The sequence below is a fragment of the Sarcophilus harrisii genome, chromosome 2 (genome assembly GCF_902635505.1).
Source record: "Sarcophilus harrisii chromosome 2, mSarHar1.11, whole genome shotgun sequence".
In the NCBI taxonomy this organism is placed as follows: domain Eukaryota; kingdom Metazoa; phylum Chordata; class Mammalia; order Dasyuromorphia; family Dasyuridae; genus Sarcophilus; species Sarcophilus harrisii.
In genome coordinates, this window is record NC_045427.1 from 305,093,167 (window position 1) to 305,104,443 (window position 11,277).

An 11,277-nucleotide genomic window follows, 5' to 3' on the forward strand; every position below is an offset into this window, starting at 1 on the left:
GGAGGGCGTGGAGGGTGGGAGGGAAAAATCGGAACAGAAGTGAGTGCAAGGGATAATGTTGTAAAAAAAATTACCCTGGCATGGATTCTGTCAATAAAAAGTTACTATACATTCTCCAATTGAAAAATGGTCAAAGGATATGAACAGACAATTCTCAGATGAAGAAATTGAAACTATTTCTAGTCATATGAAAAGATGCTCCCAGTCATTATTAATCAGAGAAATGCAAATTAAGACAACTCTAAGATACCACTACACACCTGTCAGATTGGCTAAGATGACAGGAAAAAATAATGATGATTGCTGGAGGGGATGTGGGAAAACTGGGACATTGATGCATCGTTGGTGGAGTTGTGAACGAATCCAACCATTCTGGAGAGTAGTTTGGAACTATGCTCAAAAAGTTATCAAACTGTGCATACCCTTTGATCCAGCAGTGTTACTACTGGGCTTATATCCCAAAGAGATTATAAAGAAGGGAAAGGGACCTGTATGTGCATGAATGTTTGTGGCAGCCCTTTTTGTAGTGGCTAGAAACTGGAAACTGAATGGATGCCCATCAGTTGGAGAATGGCTGAATAAATTGTGGTATATGAATATTATGGAATATTACTGTTCTGTAAGAAATGACCAACAGGATGATTTCAGAAAGACCTGGAGAGACTTACACGAACTGATGCTGAGTGAAATGAGCAGGACCAGGAGATCATTATATACTTCAACAACAATACTATATGATGACCAATTCTGATGGACCTGGCCATCCTCAGCAACGAGATCAACCAAATATTTCCAATGGAGCAGTAATAAACTGAACCAACTACGCCCAGAGAAAGAACTTTGGGAGATGACTAAAAACCATTACATTGAATTCCCAATCCCTATATTTATGCCCACCTGCATTTTTTATTTCCTTCACAAGCTAATTGTACAATATTTCAGAGTCTGATTCTTTTTATAAGCAAAATAATGTTTTGGTCATGTATACTTATTGTGTATCTAATTTATATTTTAATGTATTTAACATCTACTGGTCATCCTGCCATCTAGGGGAGGGGGTGGGGGGTAAGAGGTGAAAAATTGGAACAAGAGGTTTGGCAATTGTTAACGCTATAAAGTTACCCATGCATATAACCTGTAAATAAAAAGCTATTAAATAAAAAATAAATAAATAAAAATTAAAAAAAAAAAGAAAAGTACAGAAAAAAAAATAAAAAAATAAAATAAAAAGTTACTATTAAAAAAAAAAAAAGATGAGTTTTCCTGGCTCCAAGAAATCTATTCACTTCACCAAGCTGTCCAGTTATGTTGCCTCTTTTTAGGGATCTCCAGCACCACAGTTCCACTGAACCAATCAACATTAAGATTACCTTTTTCAAAAGCATATTTACTCTCCATTTGCCATCTGCAGTTCTGTTGGTTTGAACTCCAAGGAACATGATGCCCTTCCCAGAATAAGCTGAAATATCATCAACTTGCTTAATTCAGCTTTAGTTATGCAACACCTTCCCTGAACTCCACCAAAAGTGCTGTTTTATAGAAGGTTGGATCTGGACTCCCCAATTCACTCTCTCCTTTCCTTCTGGAGCTTGAACTCTGTAGAATATAATACCCTAAGGTTGATTGTCCCTTTGTGCCTCCCTTTTCCAGTTTCCTTCTATGTGTTGACTTTCTCTGTCAGATTATAATTGCATTGAGTGTAAGATTGTCTTTTTTTTTTTTTTAAATTTGGATCGTTAAAGCTCAGCATTGTGCCTGGTACATAGTAGACACTTATTAAATATTTATTTAATTGAATTGCACTTCGAAGGTATAGCAAGAACAAACATTTCTCCCAACACTTGAGTACATAATCTCTTAAACTCCAGCGAGGGTAGATGAATCAGGCTCACAATTTAATTTAATTCCTATATAGCACAATCCCAAGTCCCAACTCCATCTGGGTTTATATCTGCCATGTTGCTTTTTCAGGGAATCTCTGCTGGACCAGAAGCAATATCTGACCTGGAATTCTGATTACAGAGTTCCCATGTTTGTAACTCCTAAATCCTAAGATGCCCCTGCTTGTATCAACAACTGAAAAGGACAAACAACCTCCACCTATGGACATCACCACCACCTGCTTTTTCAAAGAGAAATAGACTGTCCCCATCTGGGAGTTTTAAAGACCCTGACAATTTGAGCTACATACCCTTGGACAGACCTTATCCCAGAAGCAGATTTATGTAGCCTCCTAAATGGGTGTCTCCATCTTAGATGACATGAATATGGGCTAAAAGTCTGGTTAAATGTGCAAAGAAGTGTTTTGGATTAAGTGGCCAATCTAAAATTCTAATATCCAGTCACAAAGTCTAAGTACATAACAGGTGTTGAATACAATTTAACTGATTTTTTTCCAACTCATGATCTACTACTGCCTTAAACTAAACCATACTGACAGATGATCAAGGGGTCCAATATATCATAAAAATTTATGTGAGGAAAAGAGAGAGAAGGGAAAATAGGTGAAACGAGGAGTTTATAAATAAAAACACAGGAAAATCTATGGGATATAAAGAATGTTAGAGCAGAAGGGTCCTTAAAGGTACAATCCCTTTATTTTTATAAGGAAATAAATAAGGAATAAGGAAACTGAGACCCAGAAAATCTAAATGTCTTACTCAAGGTCACATAAGCAGCAAAAGGAAAATTCAGTATTTTTTAAATGTCAGACTTCTCACCTCAGGGCCAGTGTGTGTTTTCCACTATTTAGTCCCTAAACTATTAGGCAAATAGGTTCCCTTCTTTGGGATTCAGTTTCCAAGAAACAAGTTTCACAAGAGAACAATCTGTAAGTTGTATATGTGTCGTCTCTCTTTAATCTGCCATCTGGCTTCCGGAAAACTATTTAGAATACGGATCTGTAGTTATCTCAAGACTAAACAATCAGTTCCTCTTTGTTCACTTTGTTCTCTTTTAAACTTGTGTCCGACAGAGGGCGCAGAAGCTCCATCAAAGAAAGATGTGTGTGTGTGTGTGAGAGAGAGAGAGAGAGAGAGAGAGAGAGAGAGAGAGAGAGAGAGAGACTAAAGGAAGAAAGACAGGAAGAAAGGAAAGAGGGAGGGAGGAGAAAGGGAGAGAGGAAGGGAGGGAAGAAGGAAGGGAGGAAAAAGGAAGGAAGGAAGAAAAAAGAAAAAGGGGGAGGAAGGAAGAGAGAGAGGGAGGGAGAGAGGAAGGAAGGAAGGAAGGAAGGAAAGAAGAAAGGAAGGAAGGAAGAGAGGGAGGGAGGGAGAGAGGAAGGAAAGGAAGAAGGGAGGGAGGAAGGAAGGAAAGAAGGAAAGAAGGAAGGAAGGAAGGAAGGAAGGAAGGAAGAGAGAGAGAGAGAGAGAGGGAGGAAGGAAGAGAGGTAGCAGAGTCAAAAGGAAGGGTGGAGAAAGAGAAAGAATTTTGCTAACACAAATGTGTGTGAAGAAAAGGAGTTTTTGACCTCAAAAAAAGTTCTCTCCAATATCCTTTGCCAAGGTGACCTGTCAGTCTCTAATGATAACCAGTTGGCTAATTTCACAAGAATCCTGATGACCCATAACATAGGAACTGAGCTAATAAAATGGTTTAGGGTAAAAGCCCTGAATTTAGAAGCAGAAGTTTTGGGTTCAAATACTGCCTCTGACATTTATTAACTGGGTAACTTTGAATATGTCAATAAATCTCCTTGAGTGTCAATTCCCTGTAATAAAAAGAGATTGGACCCAATGACCCCTAAGTTCTTCAAACTAGGGCTTTAAATCTAGGGCTCTATCTCCTATTTAACTCTTTTGATCTCCTCAGACTATTGTCCAATAGAGCATTCCATATTTTTTATTTTTACTACATTACATTATCCTAAACCACACTAAAACACACACACACACACACACACACACACACACACACACAGAGTCCCACCATTGGTTGGTTGGTTGGTTGGTTGTTGTCCTTCATCTTCGAAGAGGACCAAAATTTTACATCCCTGCATTTCTCTCTATTTATATAGCCACCTTCATGGTTCAAGCACATATCATCTGCTTTCATTCTCTCTCCTCTCAAGAGATCTTCCACACAGTTGCCAAAACAATCTTCCAAAAACAATTCTTTCTGTGTTGCTCCTACTGTATTGCTAATAAGCTTCTGTGACTCCCTATTGCCTCCAGGATAAAATACAAAGTCCTCAATTTGGCATTTGAAGTATTTCAATTAGTCAACTCCCATTTATTATGTGCCAACTACGGTATTGCGCTAAATGCTAGAGATAAAAAGATAAGCAAAAAGCAGCCCATGCTCTCAAGGAGATTAGTCTAAAAAGGGAGACAACATACAAACAACTATGTGGTAGATAGACAGATGGATGGATAGATAGACAGACAGACAGACAGACAGATAGATAGATAGATAGATTGATAAAGATAGATAATATAGATTAGATAGATGTGACGTGATATGATATATGATATGAAAGGATGGATTGGGAGTAGTCTCAGAGAGAAGGAACTAAGATTTAGGAGGATTGGGAAAGACTTCTTGCAGAAGGTAGGACTTGAAAGAAGCTAGAAGCTACGACACAAGAATGAGAAGGAAGAGAGTTCACGGCAAGGATGACAACAAATGAGAATGCTCAGACTTGGGAGATAGAACTGGGCCTCAGACACTTACTAGCTAGGTGATCCTGGGCGAGTCACTTAACCCTGTGGAGAAGGAAATGGCAAATCACTCTAGTATCCTTAAAAAGAAAACCTTCAATGGGGCCATAAAGAATTGAGTCAACAACCACAAAGCACCTATCAAATACTTAATAAATGTTTGTTAACAGGCTGATTTCAGAATAACCTGGACAGACTTACATGAACTGATTTTTAAGTGAAATGAACAGAACCAAGAAAACATTGTACACAGCAACAAGATTATGTGAGAATCAACTGTGGTGGCCTCAACTCTTCTCAACAATGAGATAATTCAGGTCATTTCCAATAGACTTGTGATGGAGAGAGCATCCACATCCAGAGAGAGAATATTGAAATTGAATATGGATCATAACATAGTATTTTCACTTTTGTTGTTGTTATTGTTTGATTGTTTTTTCTTTCTCTTTTTTCCTTTAGATCTGATTTTTCTTGAGCAACATACATGTTTAACCTATATTGGATTACTTGCCATCTAGGGAAGATGGAGAGGAAAGGGGGGAGGGAGGCAGAAAAATTTGGAACACAAGGTTTTGCAAGGGTGAATGTTGAAAATTATCTTTGTGTATATTTTTAAATATAAGAAGCTATTATAAAAAATGTTGATTGACTTACAGAAATTAACAATTGATTGGATTGGGGGGGAGAGTGTTGTTTAAAAAGAGTGAGCAATTGAAGATGACCCCTTAGTCTCAAGCCTGAGTGATCAGAAAGATGTTAGTACCCTTGACAGTAATAGGGAAGTTAGGAGGGTTTTGAGGAAAGACAAAGAGTTCAGTGAGGGAGAGGAAGAGTTGTTTGTTTTTGAGCCAATGGGGTAAAGTAACTTGCCCAAGATCACATTGCTGGTAAGTTTCTGAGGCCATATTTAATCTCAAATCCCCCTAATTCCAGAGTCTATCTAACTATTCATCACAAAACCCCATGGCTGCCCCAGGCATGATGAATTTAAGTTATCTACAAGACATCCAGTGAGAGAATCCCAAGAGATGGTTGGAAATATGAGACTGGAGGTCAGGAGAGAGGTTAGGATTGGACCAATACATCTGGGAGTATTTTCGTGGGAGTTAATGAGATCACTAGTGAAATGGTAGAGAAAAAAGGGCCCAGGACAAATAAGAGAGATTCACAATTAACAGGTAGGATCAGGGTGAAGACAGAGAAGGAGTGGTCAGATGGGCAGGAGAATAACCAGAACAGAGAAATATCAGGAAAACGTAGAGAAAAGGGTTAAGGAGAAGAGATGATTAACTGTTGAAGACTGCAGAGAAGGATGAGGACTTTTTTTTAAAAGGCCTTTCAATTCAGTGATTATGAGAGCATTGATAACTTTGGCCAGTTTGGGGATGATGCTACTGGATCTGCAGTGAAAGAGATTTATCTTCCTGAGTTCACATCTGGCCTCAGATACTTACAAATTATGTGATCCTCAGCAAATCATTTATCCCTGTTTGTCTCAGTTTGCCCATCTGTAAATGAACTGGAGAAGGAAATGGAAAACCCCTTCAGCATCTTTGCCAAGAAAACTATAAATGGTATCACAAAGAATTGGATGCGACTGAAACAACACAGCAACTTTGGAGAGAGTAGTTTTATTTGAATGATGAGTTTGGATCGCAAGGCAAGAAAGTGGAGGCCTACCTTGTGAGATTAACCTACTTCACATTTTGCATTTTAGTCAAATTGGTCCATTTGGTATTCTCTGAATTTGGCACTCTCTCTTTTCCATGTCTTTGCTCAGACTATTCCATCCTCCTATTCCTGAATCTTTGAGATTCAACTCTACTGTTTACTTCCTTTAATGATCTCTTTATTTGTTCAAGGGTTTTGTTTTATTCCCATATTCAAACTCTTTTGTAACCCTCAGTAGAATACAAACATCTTAAAGGCAGGAATTTTTTCTCCTTTTATTTGTATATTCCCAGTTATTAGTTCTGTGTCTGGCACAGACATAAGTTTTTATACAGAAATTTATAAGAGCCAAAGCCATTTCCCAACAAGTAATTGGAAAAAGGATATACCACTGGGCCTTGATGATTCTGGAGGAGAGAGCAAACAGCCAATGACTTTGTGTAGTTCTGTCCCACTCATATCCAGTTCACAAACAAGTCAACGTGCCACCCTTGTGATGTTCTTGGTCCACTTTGAGAAGGAGGGACAAACAACAATAATGTGTATTGCAGATTGGGGGAAAGATGAGAGAAAAGATTTCTCTCTCTTGACTTCTGGTCCTGTTTTGGTCATTCTAGGTGAAAGCTCATGAATGATATACATTCAGACAAGCATAATACCTGAAAAGACAATGAGAAGCTATTTATTTTCTTCCCCTGATTCCAGCTCTGAAACTATTTTCTTTAAATATGTCTACCTCTTGTAGATCTTGTATCAGGTAGATCTTCTTGATGTCTACTTTAAATCTTTTTACTGACTTCTGACATGATATGAGAACAATCCAGAACTCAAGATATACAAAAATAAAAATAAAGCACTCTCTAAGAAGACAAATAATTGGAAAGATATTTGTTAGTAATAATTGAAACCCACCAATAAAAAATAATAATGTCTCAATTAACATTTAGATTTAATAGTCAAACGCTCCCTTTTATAGAATTAAACAAAATGACAAAATCTAAGGGAAAAAAGTCTATAATATCAAAGGGGGAAAAAAATGTTAAAGAAAGGAAGGAAAATATAGATGATTCAAAATTTGTTGAAAAGTAGTAACTTTCCAAATTATTTCATATTACTTAAAATAGAAAAAAATTAGAATAGATTAGCTAAGCAAGAATAAAAAAAATCAAATTTAAGAATCTAGTATCTGATAAACTACTAAAATGTAGACTTTCTATTTAATGAAAACTGTTAGAAAAATTAGAAAACAATTTGGCAGAAATATTTAAATCAGCATTTTGTGAAAAGTATTACCATAATTTCCAAATAGGAATTTGACTTAAATATGAAAGACTAAAAAAGTTCTTAAATGGAGGATACTGAATGGCAATAACTTTTGGAACTCTACTTAAGGGAAAAATTCTTAACCAAAGAAGGGATAGAGAAGATCTTAAAAGATAAAATACAGAATTTCAGTTACATTAACTAAAAATTTTTCTACATGAACAAAATTAATATCTTTAGAATAAGCATAGAAATTATCAATTGGGGGGAAATCTTTGTATTTTTATATATACAAAATACATAGGAAAGTTGCAAAAATATATAAAAACATAAAGATCCTTTATTAAATGGTCAACATTTTGCACATCTCACATGTCTGCACAAATTGAGACATATCTTCACTCTAAAAGTTAATAAAGATTATTTGTTCCCAACTTGTGGTAAAGTCATTTTGGTCCTCTTAGAAAACAAAGGAAAATAATCAACCAATCAACTAGTCCAAGGATATAAAGTTTTCAAAAGGGAAATTATACACACTATGAAAGACGGATTCAAATAGCTTATAATCAGAAATGAAAACTGAAAGAACCCTGACATTTCATCTCACACTCAACAAATTGGAAAGATGGTCAAAGACACACATTTTACTGATGGACATATTGCTCAAAGAGGTCAAAGAGAGGAACAGCCATCTTCTCTGTACCAAACAATTCATAGCACTAATTTTTTTCATACATGAATGTGAATAATAAATCACACAAAATGATTACATTTATTTGAAGTTAAAATTGTGTGAAATGCAGTCATTCATTTCAGCCCAATGTAATTTGCAGTGCAGATTTGAATAATGTGACCCAAAACACTCATTCACTCTGACTGAAACTTAGCTGTAAAAAGTGGATGCTTACAGATTAAGCAATGATTGATTGAATGTGGTATATGGTTATAATAGAATACTGCTGCATTGTAAGAAATGATGATAGTGCGGAATGAAAAGAAACATGGAAAAAATTATATGATTTGTATGGAGCACAGTAAACAAAATCAAGAAAATAATTTAAATAATTATAATAATATAAATGAAAAAGAGACTAAAAAAAAGCTTAATTATCTGTAACTATAATGACCAATATTAGGAATGAAGAAGAGATGAAGAAATAGACCTCCCTTTTTTCTGGGATAGTTGGGAAATTATGGGTGCAGAATGTTATCCATGCTGTTTTCTTTGGTTTGACTGATTTTCCTTTTTGTAAAGGGAAATGTCACTCAGGGAGGAGGTGGATAGTGGGGCATATTCTTTGATAATTGTTTTATAAAAACAAAAGGCATTAATAAAATTTTAGTTAATTTTGGGGGAAGAAATTGATCCATAACCACTTCAGCCTTCAGCAACCACTTCCCTGATCATTCAATAGCCATCAATATCAAGACAAGACTCTACACCAGCAAAAAAATTACTCACTGAAGTGTAATGGGTTGAGGCTTGAGTTGATGCACTGAGGTCCCAAGCATGTGAGGCTAAATAGTAATTGGACTATACTCTATTATATATGCTTGGATAAAGAATGGCCCCGCCCACTCTCTGTGCAAGTCCTGATGTGTTGTATAGGAAATCACGATTTTGGTGGGTGGAGGCAGAGAGACAGGAAGAGAGGCTGAGAGAGATTTCTGGCTGGGTTCGGTTCTGGTGGCTGCTGGTCTCGTGGCTTCTGGTCTGGCTAACTTCTTGACTCAGCTGCTGACATTGCTATTGCCCATTCCCTTCTACCTCCGATCTTTCTTCATCTCTGCTAAGAATAAAGATTGACGATTTTCCCCTAACCTGAATTCCTGCCTCCGGCTGATTTTAAAATACGAGGTCATCACGGTCATCACACTGAAGGATTGGATGATGGTTAACGTTTTTAGCAATAAAGCATTTTTTAATTAAGATATGTACATCAATTTTTTTTATATATAATACTATTATATGCTTAATAGACTATAGTACAAACATAATTTTTACATACACTGGGAAACCAAAAACCTCATGTAACTCACTTCAATAGATATTCACTTTATTATAGTAGTCTAAAACAGAACCCACTGAGAGAAATTATTTTTAATAACTAATTTTGATAAACAATGATTTGGGGAGATCCAGAATTCCCTTCTTTTTCTAAAATCCTGATTTTAAAAGGTCAATCTTCTGAAAGACATTACTGATAATGAGATTGGACTAATTTTCTTGTTCAGACTGGGAATATATCTCGAAGAGATCTTAAAGGAGGGAAAGGGACCCACATGTGCAAAAATATTTGTGGCAGCCCTTTTTGTAGTGGCAAGAAACTGGAAACTGAATGGATGCCAATCAACTGGAGAATGGCTGAATAAATTATGGTATATGAATGTTACGGAATATTATTGTTCCGTAAAAAATGATCAGCAGGATGATTTCAGAGAGGCCTGGAGAGACTTACATGAACTGATGCTAAATGAAATGAGTAGAACCAGGAGATCATTGTACACAGCAACAAGAAGATTATACAATGATCAATTCTGATAGAGGTGGTTCTCTTCAACAATGAGAGGATTCAGATCAGTTCCAATTGTTCAGTAAATGAAGAAAGCCGTCTACACCTAAGGAGAGGACTGTGGGATTTGAGTGTGAACTACAACATAGCATTTTCACTCTGTTGTTGGTTGCTTGCATTTTTGTTTTCCTTCTCGGGTTTTTTTTCTTTCTAGATCTGATTTTTCTTGTGCAGTGAGATAACTGTATGGATATGTATACATATATTGGATTTAACGTTTATTTTAACATGTATTGGAATAAGTGCCATCTGGGGAGGGGGTGGGGAGAAGTAGAGAAAAAGTTGGAACACAAGATTTTGCAAGGGTCAGTGTTGAAAAATTACCCCATGCATATTTTTTGTAAATAAAAATCTATAATTAAAAAAAAGAAGAAAAAATCCCACAATATGTTGCTTATAAGAGACACCTAAAAAAGCAAAAATATACACAGAATAAAAATGAGATTTAATAAAGTGCACTATTTATCAAGTGAATTCAACAAACTAAGAATTGCAATCATATTATGTATATATACAATCATGTTTTCCTAAAAATATAAGGCTAGACATATTATTCATTCACTCATTTAGTTTCATTGAATCCCTTTTGCCTCCAATATTGAACACAAAACCCTCTACTTGACATTCAAAGCCCTTTATGACTTAATCTCTTCCTACTTTTCCAGTTTTCTCCCACTTTAATCCTTGTCACATATTCTTTGATCTGGTGACACTGGTCTCCTTGCTGTTCCACACACAAGACACTTTATATCTTGACAATGCTTGACTCTAAGCATTGTCTCTCTTGTCTCAATACTTCCGTGCCCTCCCCCCATCTCTGTCTATTGGCTTTCTTGCCTTCCTTTAAGTCCCAAGTAAAATCTCATCTTCTACAAGAAGCCTTTCCCAATCCCTCTTAATTCTAATGCTTACCCTCACTTATTTATTTCCTATTTTTCCTGTGTATACCTTGTGTGTATGTATGTATGTGTGTTATCTATTCCAGTAGACTGTAAGCTCCCTGAGAGCAGAGACTATCTTTTGACTCGTTATATCTGTGCTTAGGGCACAGAGACATTGCAAATAAATGTAAAAAGGTAGAAATGATAAACTTTTACAGACCATAATGTAATAAA